Source organism: Lampetra fluviatilis, chromosome 5, assembly GCF_964198595.1.
Source record: "Lampetra fluviatilis chromosome 5, kcLamFluv1.1, whole genome shotgun sequence".
Lineage (NCBI taxonomy): Eukaryota > Metazoa > Chordata > Hyperoartia > Petromyzontiformes > Petromyzontidae > Lampetra > Lampetra fluviatilis.
This window is the reverse complement of record NC_136279.1, coordinates 20583244-20598995: the sequence shown is the minus strand read 5'-3', so window position 1 is coordinate 20598995 and position 15752 is coordinate 20583244.

The following is a 15752-nucleotide window of genomic DNA, read 5'->3' as shown; positions in this document are numbered from 1 at the left end:
GATGTTGAAAACGACGACGCGGTGCGTTTGCGTTGAGCGCCTTGACTCAGGCGGTCCCGAACCCCACAACGTGGAGCCGGCGCGTCGTCTCTCTGTAGAAATGCTTCCAGTGACTGTGTCTGGAAAAGCCCTCGCGATGCCACGTTTGCTGGAAGCAAGTCTATATGGAGATGAAAGCGTGCGCAATCACCGCCTACTCACTACCTCGGGCGTCGCTTACCCTGCCTGCTTTGCCAAAGCCACTCGTCCCGTCCCCGAGAAACGAACTCATTGCACCCGTATTCTCGGGACTCATTATATATACGATGCACTTTTAACCCTTGTAGTGCGGTTTAAAGGAGGGCACGGTGAGTATGCGCGCAACGTGCCAGATTTTTATGCAGTTGTTACGTTGATTTTGTTTTAAAATGTGACAAATGGAGAGTTCAAGGTCGTCTTATTTGCAAGAGCGAACTGGGTCACCAAAATATTCTGGCGAGGTGGGTATTACGTGGATTTTGTTTTAATCTGTATGTGCGGAGCTTCTGGGTAATGCGTGGTCAGGGTTTAATACGGGGTGTATCCGTTTCCTCTCCTGATGCTGCTACCATATCCTCCAGATCATAAGACGCTCCTGTAAGACAGCACGCCAAACTTTATAAGACATACCACCAATTTTTGGTTTAAAATAGGGGTATAAGTGCGTCTCGCAATCCGGAGAACGTGGTAACAGCAGCAGCACATAGCACTATTATTTCGTAAAGCACTATGGATATGTAACGTGTGAAATTATAATTTACGAAATGTGTTATTGGTAAACGTTTTTAAGTAAATTCAGTTTATCTGTAAAAGTGTTTTTTGTAATGGAATGCTTACATAATGTATTTCAAGACGTTCTAACTAATCTTGAACATGTAAGTTTGTGTTTGGTTCTGTATTGCTTTTTCCATTGAACCGGGTCCCATGTTCTATGTGCAGTGCTCTTGCCAATAATAGTCTGGAAATACAGCAGCTTACGTTTAACAGGTCTGATTGCTGATGAAATCCAGAAAGTCGAATCTGGTCCAACATTTGCCTGTATAAACAAATACTGCTTTATAACATTAGTCCGGAATTAAGCCAATAAGCCAAAGGAGTAACATTTTTATTTGGAGACAAACACATTCCTGCGGAGGGAGCTGGTAGGAACGTTGGGTTGCTCGGTCAATGGCCAGGGTCAACGGCGGCGTGATGTATTCCGCAAATATGCCCGACTGTGAGGGCGGGCACAAGCCGGCGTGAGTAGGTTCAACGTTGAGTTTTATAAGGGCACCACGGGGTGACCAGCCCCTCCCCACCCAGCCCCACCCCTCCCACCCCCCACCCAGCCCCACCCTCCCCACCCAGCCCCTCCCCACCCTCCCCGCCCAGCCCTTCCCCACCCCCCCTCCCCACCCAGCCCCTCCCTGCACGACAGACGGACGGATACAATAATCCCCTGTGGGCTGGTGTAACCAGAGGTTCCTACCAGAATTACGGAGCTCTGCTTATACAATACATACGTTTAGCCCATACATTTTACCCATAATGCTCCAATGGGAATTAATTTGAAGAAGATACAAATCTCATCACTAATTTTCTGGAGGTTTTTCTTCGTGCCTCGAAAAATAAAAAAAATAAACCGCAAAGATGCAACCCAAAACAATAATATCTCGAGTAGATACTCGCTTACGATTTGAGAAAAGAAAGTTCAGGGGAACTTTCAGGAGGGATAACAGTTTACTGTGACGTGTGTACATTTTGAATACGTTAGCATTGTGTCCAAAGCCTTAGTGAAAATTGTATCAATTAACAAGGATTAGTATTATCTCCTTACACCAAGCTGTTTTTTTCTTGTATTTCTGAGCATGTATTAATAAATAAAAATCTGACTTGTGTCAGTTCACTGCATACTGGTAGTCGAGGTTGTTTGACCATGTATGTATGTTGAACTTTTTTCGCACCGTACTTCACACATGCTGGTCAGTGCGGGTTGGTGAAAAGCAAGGACCCAGGGGAACCGGTTCCGATAGCGTCTCACGACTGATGCTATCCGTGTCCAGGTTCCATAAGTGCACTGCACCACCGCCACTCTCCATAGAAGATGATGTTATGCTAGCAGGTCGTTGATCACATTAAATGCTCTATTTGTTGTGTGAATTCATCATCTATAGGTGAGTGAACGCTTGCGTGGTTAGAAGTCACAATCGAGTGGTATAGATTATAATTTAAATAATTGCAGTGCTAATTAAGCAATGACTTTGCTCTGTTGTGGCTAATGACGTACTGTATTGAAACGACCTTCCAGATGGAGATGGCAGAAGTTTGGAACGGTTCCTTGATTCATATTGGCAAGAGTGTGAGAGAGGGTGTGAAAGATGAGATTGTGAGAGAGAGTGTGAGCGTGTGAGAGTCTGAGAGAGAGTGGGAGAGTGTGAGAAAGAGATCGTGAGAGAGTGTGAGTGTGAGAGAGGGTGTGAAAGATGAGATTGTGAGAGATAGTGTGAGAGTGTGAAAGAGTGTGAGAGAGAGTGTGAGAGAGTGTGAGAGAGTGTGAGAGATGTGATAGAGAGTGTAAGAGTGTGAGAGAGAGAGTGAGACAGTGTGAGAGATGTGAGAGAGGGTGGTGGTGGTCATCGCGCGCGTCACGGTGACGAGCGAGCGCTTCAGAAGGTGAACACGAGGGTGCCGTCCACGCTGGTACAGAGAGGGCTTTACCGGCTCCCCAGTGTACATCACCGCCATGTGTGTTCCAGCCGGAGCCGCGCTTTGAGCAGGCCCCTGAACACTGGAAGCACGGGGCAGCCGTCAGTGTCACCTTCCAGCATATTTTTCCTTGTTCTGTACACCGCCAACTTCGCCTGAGCACAGGCGAAGTTGGCGAGGTCATGGCGCTTGTTAGCCAGGTAAGGCACCCCATATACGAAGCTGCTGCTGTTGTAGAAGGGCACTCCCAGTTTCCTGAAGATGTCCCCCAACATGCGGAACATTGGTTTGAGGAGCTGGCAGCGTAAGTGCTGGTGGGGCAGATCCTCCCTGGCACCGCAGGAAATGCACAAGTCTGTTACCCCTCACGAGATTCGGCTGAGCCACACGGCCGATGGCAACGTGTAGTGTGCCAATCTCCACTGGAGGTCACCGCAGCGTTTGGCTACGGGGGAGACTTGTACATTTGTTTCCACTGGGGGGCGGCCGCAATGAGGGGGGAGAAATGGTCTCTCCATTTTGTGTCCGGTAGGTCGGCCAGGTCCCGGGAATGCAGCGCCTTGACGCAGCCACGTGTAGAGCGCCTTGACACAGCACGTGTAGAGCGCCTTGACACAGCCACGTGTAGAGCGCCTTGACACAGCCACGTGTAGAGCGCCTTGACACAGCACGTGTAGAGCGCTGTGTTCGGGGCGCTCTTCAGGGGCACGTTCCTGCAGCCTCGGAGCTTCAGTCGCTTGCCGGTGGGGGAGGGCCGCCACCATCCCCCGGCACCTCCAGCTTCAGGCGCAGCTCCTTCATGGCGCGGAGCACGTCCCACAGCAGCTTCTTCCCGGCGAGCGTGGAGCGGAGTCCCGCGATGCTGGCGATCTCAGCTGCGGTCTTCCACTTGGGCTGGTGGGCCTGCACGAGGTGGAAGACTGTCCGCAGCCCTGCTGATGTGAGGCGTAGAGCCAGGGTCCTCTCTCCTCTGATCCCCTGGAAGAGGCCGTTGCAGAACAAGGGCTCGTTCAGGAACTACGCGAGGTCGTAGGGCGCGCGCGTTCTGCTCCACTGGAGGCTCTGGAGAGTGTGAGAGAGAGTGTGAGATTGTGACGGAGAGTGCGAGAAAGTATGAGAGAGAGAGTGCGAGAGCGTCGGGAGAGGCGACCCGTGCGTCTGTCTTGTCCAACATGCAGAGGGCTGCTTCGGGTTTCGAGTGACGTGCAAATCGATACCCAGACAGCTGCGGCCAACGAGAGAGTTCTACCGGGTGTCTGAATCGTTTGTCTGCCCTCGCATTACTCGCGGGTGAACACTGAGCTGCCGTGGTTGCGATGGTGAGCACACTGGACTCGCGATGCAGAGGTCGCCGATTAAAAGTCCATCTCCCCGGCACGACAATTGAGACGGAGGGGGGGGTGGGGGCAAGTCACTTATGCATCGAAACCACCGCTGCCTCCATTTAAACCAGGGAAGACATCCACAGGGTTGTCAAAAAATCAAACGACTGGCCTCCGCTTAACAAACTGCAACCTCTGGTGATGACCTACCGCCATACAAGTGACATGCTTTAACGCGTTAGCATAAGTGGATGTGCCAGAGGTGGCACGTTTGCCCCATGAATGAAATTCCAATGAATTCACTGAATGTAAACAAGGATAATAACAATGGAGTTTGGACCTGCTCCCAGACATGACCTGAGCGAAATTTCACCCTCAAACTTCTTACGCAAGGTAATTTCAGCGGTTAATGGGGAAATTCATTTCGACTTACGGAACGTGATTGCGGTGCTTTTCGAGCGGAGCGGGTGTTTACGAGAAATTGGTAAAACACAGAATTAGCCTCTGGCGTGCGCAATATCATAAACACACTTGACGCATAGGTAAATACATGTTAATTCTGTGATGGTGTTACGTTTGTGAGACACCATGATTTGTAGTATAAAATAAACATTATAATTATATTTAAATCCTCTTGTTCCTTTTAATTTACTGTACATTCAGGCATATGTTGTAGACGATGCACAGAGCACCCTCTACATCACTTAGAGACCAAGGTCAATCTACAAGCCCTGTTGGTCACGTGTTGTCGACCATACTTCACCATGCCCGTCAGTGCGGGTTGGCAAGTTTGGGGGCGCAGGAGCGGTTCGGATATCACTTGCCAGTCATGTTTGCAGAGGCTGGGTATTCATCTCAGGTTTGATTCAGAGCGCAGTGTGCTAACCACTGTACCACCCATCCACGTGAAGCCTATACTTACGCTGTAATGATTTGCGTATCAAGATCTGGTATGCAGTGTTGATATATACGTGCACTGCAGTGCTGATGATATTCAAAGATTCACATGTCACAAGGGCTGTCCTGTATGTCATAAAGGCTTTGTTGAACTTCCAACAAAGCCAATGCCACAGTAAACATCTTGTGCGAAGTGTGGTCACACAGCTATGAGTAAGCAGACATTACCTAGTTTTAACTTTATTTTTTTTACAATTTTTATGTTACCGGGTAAGGCCAACAGAGCTATAAAGCTCTTTCTCTAGCTCGACGAATTGGCTTATCACGTGGAAATGTATCGCCGACAAATACTCTAAACGCATTTTTCTCAACGTGGGAGGGATACACGGAGGGACCCGGAGAAAAATCTATGCGACCACGGGGAAGAGAGACGCACAAACTCCAAATACGTAGGCGTCTGGGGACCGAACCCACGACCTCCTGTATACCAGGCGAGGTGGTTAATATCTCGGTTCCGTAGGCGACATTCGCCACGAAGTAGCGGTGACGTCACCACTGCGCTTGTACCAGGCCAGGTGCATTCTGAGGCCACGTGAAGCATTAGACCGTGTTTATTATTCTTTCCTCGGATTATTACGGTACTAATATCACGCTAATTCACATTCCCGTTGCCCCGGGGGTTTTCTTACGTCGTTGCAAAAGTAATGCGTTGATATGGAATATTTATATGGTTACAGCAGAGTTGTGCAGTTTAATGTGGGCCCAATGATCTAAAGATCTCATGCAAAATTATTAAACAGTCGGCTTGGTAGGATTGCTGAGACTCACTGTCATATCGTACAGATTTGCTTTGAAACTTCACGAGTTCTATCAACACTATGAGATCTCTTTTACCAGTGGCAAAATTTAGTAGTAGGTTTTTAACCTTTTAAACTGGTACAAAACTGACACCTTTATTCAAGGCATCATGTTTGCAATAACCACAACACAAGTAGTCAAAAAAGCGAACAAAAAGAAGCAACTATGATAATGACAGTGCATATTATTATCATTATCAGAGTTGCTTCTTTTTGTTTGCTTTTTTGACTACTTGTGTTGTGGTTATTGCAAACATGATGCCTTTAATAAAGGTGTCAGTTTTGTACCAGTTTAAAAGGGTAAAAACCTACTACTATGAGTTCTATCAAAATATACATTTAATTATTGGCGAAATATCTTCACTCGTGAGCCTTTTTGAGGTGACGTGCGAGCTTACAGCAAATAATAAGTCAATGCAGGGATTTATATTTCTTCCCCCCCCCCGATAGATTGGTTGGTGCACTTCGCTGCAATAGGAGGACTGCACAGCGAACCGAAGTGCACTGAAGAAAAACAATTGCGGTGCGTCCGAGTCTCGGTCATCACGGCGGGATATGCCGGCAACGTATGAGGAAGGTCTCCTCGGTCATTTAAAAATTGAGCTGTTCGGGGCTGCCCTGCCTTTTAAATCCTTTATTTAATCCTTTATATTAAGTTCGCTTGCTTGCTTGCGTGCTTGCGTGCTTGCTTGCTTGCATACGACCGTGCAAATCTTTCGGTCGTTTTTTAACCCACTTCCCGTGATCCAATCGAGCTGACATTTTCCACACAGACTCGTTGTGCGCGACAATTAATGTTCGTGAAACAAATTTTCTACAATTTTACACTTTTTAGGCAAAAAAAATGTATTTTACATATTTTCAAATATAACTCATTCATGGCTTTGGCTGAACGTCACAGTGTAAGAGCCCAGAGCGTAACCCCTCCACAGGCCGTGGCGGAGTAGCGCAGTTGGTAGCGCCCTCGCTTCCCATGCCAAAGGTCGCGGGATCGATCCCCGCGTCCTCCACAGGCGAATATATTTTTAAATCCTTTATATTAAGTTTGCTGCCACGCATATAAAGGATTTATAGTGAAAAACTTTGTTTTTACGGGTTATACTTATTACGAGTAAATTTGTATTAAGTTCGCTTGCTTGCTTGCTTGCGTGCTTGCGTGCTTGCTTGCTTGCTTACGACCGTGCAAATCTTTCGGTCGTTTTTTAACCCACTTCCCGTGATCCAATCGAGCTGACATTTTCCACACAGACTCGTTGTGCGTGACAATTAATTTTCGTGAAATTTTTTTCCTAAAATTTTACACTGTTTAGGGCATTTTTTTTTAAATAGTTAATTACCAATTGCTTAATGCTGGCAGACAATCATCTGACCCATAGGTGGCAGCCATCTCAAGCCAGAGGACGAGAGGACTCTAGCCGCCACACATATAAAGGATTTATAGTGAAAAACTTTGTTTTTACGGGTTAATTTTTTTTGTATTGCAATAAAAACCCACCGACATCTTCGTGCACCAGACTAACACAGCGGCCATATGGCCTCACCACTTGGCAGGTCTCCACCATGCCGTGTCCGCTAATTATCTGCGGCGACTCGGTTTTACCATAAGCGAAAGACAATAATTGATGTATTACCGTTCTCACGCAAGGTTTTGTCGTTTTTATTTGATCAACGGATTTTGTCTCCCGTTTTTCATGGATTGCAGTCATGTTCAGCCTCACAGAACGATGTGTGTAGCCTGTAACCTCCTTACATCTCCCCAACATCTTGCCCAGAATCTCAAATTGTTGCAAAAATGTTATTGTAATTTGAATTTTGAACAAAATATGGTTTGTAAGAGGCCCTCGTGAATTGAAATGATATAAATTGTCTTATGTCGCAGCCATACATTCACATTTGTTTTTAGCAGTGCTGATATTGAAGTCTGGCTTTAAACCCACGTAATATATGAAGGCAATATTAAATCCATCTAAATATTAAAGCACAGTATAAACCATATTAAATTGCTTAGACTTTTTTTTTACAAAACTGGAATTGAGATCATTGTTGTTTTAATTATGAATGCGGGGGTTACATCTATGTACATCAAAACTTATAACTGGAGAATATGCACAGTGATTATACCTAAAAAAAACTGCATGATGAAAGGGAGATAACATCTCCGCAGGCAGCCTTTATTAGCCAGTAAATAATGCATCCTCAAATGACTTCGAATTTCACTGGCCTATTTCAAATTGGTAGTCACATCATTTTGTTGCGCATAATACACTTTCTATTGTGTACTGCGAATGCCGCAACGAAAGTGACATTGCGCGCACTATTTGTCAACAAACATACACATCTTTGCACAGGAGATTCTCATGCCACACGGTTGGAATTGCAACGTGTATATATGTCAAACTCAGTTATGCAATGTACCTGGCAACCAGGGGATCATGGCAGAGGGTGGATCTAAAAATGCGGCGAGCCCAACATGTCAACAGTGCGTCGCGAGACACATCTGTGAATCAACGGTGCAGCCCAAAAATCCAAGTGCAGCAGCAGCAGCAATGCGCTCATTACCCGGAGTCAACACTTCGCACGCTGGAGGAGGGCTGCTGTGAAGTGGAGTTGCTTCGTCTTCTCCTTACCCCAGTGACCTATGGTGTTCCTGGCGTGCGCCTTATTAGCGGAGATCATAAAATATTAACTTGATGTAATTTTAAATGCACCACCGTAATTGCAATACATAAATCATGCTTAAAGTTTAACGTGTCCTCGCGCTTGGCGTTTCGCTGACGTCCTCTCGCGCTCTCTCGCGCCACGCAATGTGTGCACGAACGTCTGCCCGCAGACTCTTTTCGTCGGGGCACAGGGAATGCACCTGTGTGTGTGTCGGTGTGCTGTGAGTGTGTGGGGAGCGGTGGTGTAGCGGTTAGCGCGCTGTGCTACGAACCTGGCGACCCGGGTTCGATTCCCGCTCACGGCCAACACCAAGTGACGATTATCTTGAACTCGTCCTGGGCCTCCCCTAGGTCGACTCAGCATAACATGAGTACCTGGTGCGGTGTGTAAACATCGCCACTAGGGAAACAAAGGCGGCCGGGCGTGGTGATGGCCACCCACCCCCTCGTGTGCTGTGTCGGCCTTCATAGGTGCTCGCTAACAGCACTTGCCCCTATTGTCTGTTACAGTCTATACGGGTGATCTTTTGGGGAGCGGTGGCGCATTGGTTAGCGCACTTGGCTACGAATTTGATTCCCCTCCATGGCTAACATCAGTGGCGGTTATTTGAACCGGGCCTCCCCTAGGTTGACCCGGCCTTAAATTAGTTTCCTGGTTGCAGTGTGTAACCATCAGTTATTAGGCTGTACCGGCCTTGATAGGTGTTCGCCAACAGCACTTGCTCCAACAGTCTGTGTCTATAGGCTTTCCGTGGGAAGCTTTTTCTTAGATGAAAAACAAAAATTCGCGCAGCGCGTGCAGTCGCCCCTCACCACCAATGTAGTCGTGAGCCAGCAGTCACAGCCCGCGTGTACTCGCGGCCAATGCGGCCGTCAGCAGATCCTGCGGGCCCACAGGGACCCCCCCCCCCCAGTGGCATCATTGAGAAGAGGTACCCAAGTGACACGTGGGCCGGGCTTAACAGCAGAAAATAGCAATTCTCTTGCAAGGGGTTTGACGTATGCACAGTAGCTTAGATGGCATCATTATGAGGATGGTTGAGGGGAAAGGGGGAGCTGACCGATGGTACCGACTGGGCTCCCCCATAAAAGCCTGCTGTTGCACCGATAAGCATGGTCGGTTACGTACGGTGCGGAAGAAGTTCAGCGTACATACGTAATATAGACCACTATATATATACCCTCCAAAGTGGTTTAGTGTGTGTCCGATTCATCAACAACAGTCATGATCATCCTCTGTTATGTAAAGGTATCCATCCCCAAGCTGTTGCCATCTTATCGTTATCTCGCCATGGCCTGTATTTGTTTAGCACCCGTGCATGAGCTTATTTCATTGTTCCATCTCTACAGTGGGTGCCTCTTGGGCATGTTCTCTCCATAATTAGTCAAGCAAATTACCCATTAGTGTGTGCCATTGTGGTGCACCGTGTAATTGCCACTACCTTAATGTCTCAATCATTCTTAAGAATGCGAGGCCTCTGCGAACATATACGCCCTCCCAACACCTTACAATCACCAGAATATTTTTTCCATTTCAACGTTTAAATGTTTTATCATCTCACTGTGTCACCATGCCTCGCTGTAATTGGTTCAATTAGTGCTCTGTTGGCCAGTGCGGCCTAATTGATCCTTCCAACTTTTTTGTTTTTTTTGGTAGAAAGGAACATCGATTTATTACGTCCCGACAAATTTGCCCTCTACTTTATATGCCGGCAAGATTTTTTGCCCAATTAACACAGTAACCAGGGAACATAGCTTATTTAATGAGTAGCTCAGCGACCTCAATAATTAGCATGGTGTCCTTATAGTACACATTGCATGTAGGTCCCTGATTAAATGGATGAGCTATTCATAATAATTTTTAAATTACTGTCTAAAATGATTAATGGCACTTCTGGTGCTTCGCAGTATTGCACATTCGTCGTAATTTGGTGGCAACCGGAGTAAGGATCCCTAATTAAAATATATATTATAACATTTATAACGTGTTCTTGGTTCTTTCGGTAAAGTCACGTAGAAGGGAAATAATAAAATAATAAAAATAAAACATAATTAAATAATTCTCAGAAGAACAGGTCTGTCGGAAAGATAGACCTGTTCTTCACCTGAGCACGGCTGATTGCGTTGTGGCCGAAACGTCGTGAGAATTATTTTATTATGTTTTATTTTTATTATTTCCCTTCTACGTGACTTTACCGAAAGAACCAAGAAGATGAATCCCTGCAGTCACGAAAGCTTTAAATCGAAATTTGTAACGTGCACAATATTTCTTGGTCATGAATGACGGTGACTCTGCGGCACGGAGCCAAGTTCAGTGTCGCTCGAATACGATGGGCGAGAGAGGGTGCGGGGGGTGGGGGGCGTTTAAGTAGCCTCTGAACAGTCGGTGTGGTTTGAATGCTGCAAACCCTGCTGCAGGATGGCATTTCAGACGGCGGGGGGCCGCCACGGAGAAACGACACCCGTGCAACGATGGTCTTGGGCTGTCGTGCAGGGTGGCAGCAGAGCGACGAGAGAGATATTCTGCCTCTGGTGGCACAACCAGAAGATCTTGTAGCTGACCCTGCCGTCAATGCGAAGCCAGTAAGATGGAGCGAAGGAAGGCAACGGGCATCTAGTCGATGATGATAGGTGCCGAGGACCATTGCAGTTGCTTGAGGTTACTTGATGAAGATAGAACAAGGGCGGAGTTGCAGTCGTTGAGGTGAGACTCGAATATTTATGCAGGCAAGCGTTTTAGCGATGTGTGTACGTATGTTGAGCTTCTTTTGCACCGCACGTAGCCAGCCGTGCTAATCGGAGGTGCGGGGGAATGACAACGAACTCAACACAAAAATCAGTTCTAAAGAAATTAGTTTTCAATCTAGAATTAAAAGAGCATAGCTTCAGTGGCTTCTTAATATCAGAAGGAAGAGTGTTTCAGACGGCCGCAGAAGCGCATCTGAAAGCGCGCAATACGGTGATCATTTTTATTGGATGGTTATCCAAAAGTCGCTGCTGCGAGGATGATCGGAATGTGCCTTATGGCTTATGCTCCTTGACGTGATCATCAAGATCTTGTGGTTCATTTGTAGCAAGCACTTTGTACGTAATGAGTGCGACCCTATTTAATGTGTATTCGTTCGGCAACCGGTGGTGATGACTGGATGTAAATGACGGAGGGTCCAGATGTGGTAGTTGCACTATCTGACGATGTGCTTGGTATAGCTGTCGGAGGATAAGGTAATTGGAGAAATGGATAGTGGATAGTGGAGCACAGCGATTCGTGTGCTGGAATGGCGCGTAGATGTGGTCGATCGCCCTCCCCCGGTGCCCATCGGGGTGGCTTTAACATTTGGGGGTCGTGGGGCCCAGGCCCACTGGCTGCAAGTCATCCGCGCACTCCGAGAGCCTTTCGTGAATTAACGTAGAGCACACCAAAACAACGGATCCATATCGCGAGCCTTGTAATAGTGTAGAAATAAGTGTTGTTGAGCGGTGGGAGTGCTGGTGGTGCAGAAGTTAGTTCAATGGGTTATGAACCCTGAGTTTTAGTCCAGGCCAGTTATCTGGGTAAAATGTTTAAGTAATTTTGTCCACACCATGCTGCCCTTAACAGGGTGCTCAGGACACACTACTTTAAAAGTTAAAAGTATGACTATTTGTCAATCTACTGCCGGATGAAAGCCACCCCATGATGACTGAACTGCACCAGGATGACATTGCGGGGTTGATCAAGGTAGGAGTGTATGACAACAGCTTAGATAATACAAGCTTATGATATTAGCCGTGGCCGGGACTCGAACTCAAGTTTCTGGGGCTGTTGTAACACAGTGCACCACTATTCTGCCCGCGCCCATCCATACGTGTGTTCCTGTAAATATACATAATTGACAAAAGCCTGGAAAATAATTTCTCTCAGAGATTAATTTTGAGCACTTGAGTTGATATCCATATCAAGTGTCACTCAATCACACTACCCCTTTTTGTCCATCATCATCATCATCATCACGAGAGCCCCGTCACATCCCATCAGCGCTGCACTCAGGTTCCGCTACAACCGCTCATATAGTATGTATATGTTGCACTTCTTTCTCGCCGTATGTAGCCAACCGTGCTAATCGGAAGTAGCATCGTGAGCCAAATGGCATGTTTTTTTTTTACTTGTTCCTGCCTCTCTCTCTCTCTCTCTCCTGTGTGTGTGCATGTGAATGAATTAAAAATATATTGAATATTTTCACAACGCAGTTGGCAGGTGCACGCACGCCCATGGCTGCAGAACAATGTGGCCAATTCTTGGAAATCTTGCGGCCAAAATCTCCGGCACAGCCTTCTTGCAGTGGTTATACCTGCACACGTGCGTGCGTGCGCACACTGCGTGGCGCGGAGGGATTCGATTTGTTTTCGAAGGTAGAAATCAATGCCTTCAATTCTGTTTGGCCGCACAGAGCCAAGAACCCACAGCATGCAATATGCATGCAAATACAGATGAGTAATATATGTGCATAGAGTTGATAAAGTCTGTGTGTGCACAGCGTAGTGGAATGCTTTTGGTATGAATGGCGCTATATAAAATGAAAGTATTATTATTGTATCATCATCAGCAGCAGCTGTGATCAATCCACTGCTGGATGAAGGGCTCCCCAAGCCGTTACCATCTCTCTCACGGTGGTCTTTGCACGTAAAAAGCCATCGAGCAGCGGCACACACACGCGTCGATGGCATCGCTGCATATCCGCGACGAATGTCCTCTTCAATGAGTGTGGTGTGACCGAGTTTGGCTGTCACATCGTCGTCAGTGTTGACCACCAGCTGCTGGACCGGAAGCAAGTAGGTGTGCTTGGACAGGGCGTGTACACTTCGTGTGTACGTACAAGATTTATATGTACATGTGCCTGGACGTTTCCACGTCTTTCTGGCTGGACACTCCCGCACCTCTCCATATCAACAAATCAACATTATGCACGCGTTCAACTATCGTTATATAATTTCAGCGGTGACTGATAGGGTAAAGGGTTTTATTGTGTCTGAGCATACAAGGGTATTTTGAAAGATATAATTGCCTGACTGGAAAATAAACGCATCCTATTTGTAAATGCGGAAAACCATTAAATGAGGAAAAATACTCAAACGCGGGGATATGCAAAAAAAAAGTTCGACGAGCTGAACCATTGAATATTTATTGCGCTGCGTTTCCGCAGAGGATATAAAAATTAACCCTACACTGTTTCTTGCATAAATTATCCACGAGGTAGAATGATGTTTTACGGGCCTTTAAAATTGCCCCCCTTAATCGTTAATCAACGGTTTATTCATATTATGTTTTACTGTTAAGGCTCACGGTTGATCATCGTCAGGGGCATCTCTGCCACACTGGGGAATATTTGAGTTGTGTATTATTATTCTTTTTCTTCTCTTTCTGCTTACCAGGTTAAGTGTAGTGCGTAAAATGCTGACGGTGCCTGATTGATGATTTGAATAACATCTCCTATATGGAATTTCACACTCCATCGCAGTCCATAAGTTATTTTCTGCATATCAACAGACACGCGTCATTTACAAACACTGCACAGTCTTCATGTCCACTGTTAGACGCGGTCCTCCACCCACGATGCGGGACGTAGTGGTTATTTGATCATACTTCCCTAAGGGACCGTCCATAAATGATGTCACGCACCTAGGGGGGGGGGGGTCAGACATGTGACGATGTGTGACGAGGGGAAGGGGGGGGGGTTGAGAAATGTGACGATACGTAAAAATGCGCAACTTTAAATAAATATAGACAACACGTTCTACTTAATTAAATATACGTTTTAATAAATGTTTTCTCCTGCAACATCAGAGTGCAGCGCCACATTAAATAGGCACTACAATGGCAATAGCTTAAAGCGATTTGAAGCATGTTTTATTTTGGGGAGTGGGCAGAGCTTTGTGACTTCATATTTGAGGGGGGGGGGGGGGTCTGACTTTTTGTGACGCCGTGTGACGACGGGTGGGGGGGGGGGGATCAAAAATCGTCCAAAATCGCGTGACGTCATTTATGGACGGCCCCTAAGCTGGTCAGTGGAGGTTGATGAAGGTGGGAAGCAATAGTCGTGGGAGCGTAGACGCATAGTACACGTATTGATTTTGTTGCAATGCCCTTTGCTTCCCACGATGAAGGCCCCGTAGACAACTCTGCAAGGTGGTCACCCTTTAAAGCATTACCCCCTGGCTCAAAACCCTGCTTAATTTTGAAAATCTGATGGGATCGGGTGTACTCCGGGTGCTTAGGTTATAGGCTCATGTCATGTATCATAAAGCAATTTTCCCACGGAGAGAGAGCAGTGGTAAAAAAAAAATGTGATGGATCATACGACTAAAGTTTGGAAAGCTCCTAATCTGTTGAGTGAATAGACGTGACATTGCAAGGTATCGTGTCGGTGGTCATTTTTCATTGGCGATGCCACCGAGATTGTATCGATGTCAGTCTGTGTACATCCGTCCTGTAGGGCTGGCTTAGTAAGTTATATCTTTTCCTGAACAAATCTCGCTCGTGGCAGATATATTTCACGAATGTCTCTGTTGGATTTGGGTTTATTTTGTGGTCTAAAGTCTCTCTCTCCCCGCAGAATATCTTTGCTCACCTTGTGATAGATATGTTGCCAACCCTCGTCATATAGTTATCACAGTTTGAGTTATTTCTGTGGACATGTGTAGAGCTTAAGTCAGTTAAGGCATTCGGATTCTTCTAAAAATGAGCAGGACATTCACAAACAGTGGATCATGGGTTTTGCGTGAAACGATTAGCACATTCCACAAAGTGTTCAACTTTGTTTGGGAAACACACAAGTTAATTCAAGCGAAACATGAGCGTCATAGGGAACCTGACTCTTTGGTTCTTTCGGTAAAGTCACGTATAAAGAGAAAATAATGAATTAAATACTAGCATTCGACGTTTCGATTGTAACACAAGCAATCATCAGGTATCAATGAAATAGAAACACAAATCTAGTATACTTAGAAATGCAATGTAATACAACAGAGAGTCTGATAACATAACAGTCAACACCCTACCTGACTGTTATGTTATCCGACTCTCTGTTGTATTACATTACATGTCTAAGTATACTAGATTTGTGTTTCTATTTCATATATACCTGATGATTGCTTGTGTTGCAATCGAAACGTCGTATGCTAGTATTTAATTTATTATTTTCCCTTTATACGTGACTTTACCGAAAGAACCAAAGAGTAATTCCTGCAGTCACGAAAGCTCCAAATTAAGCATGGGAACCTGACGTTTAATTTATATCAAAGGGAAGCGCCCTCGGTTGAAACAGGCTCCAAGGCTC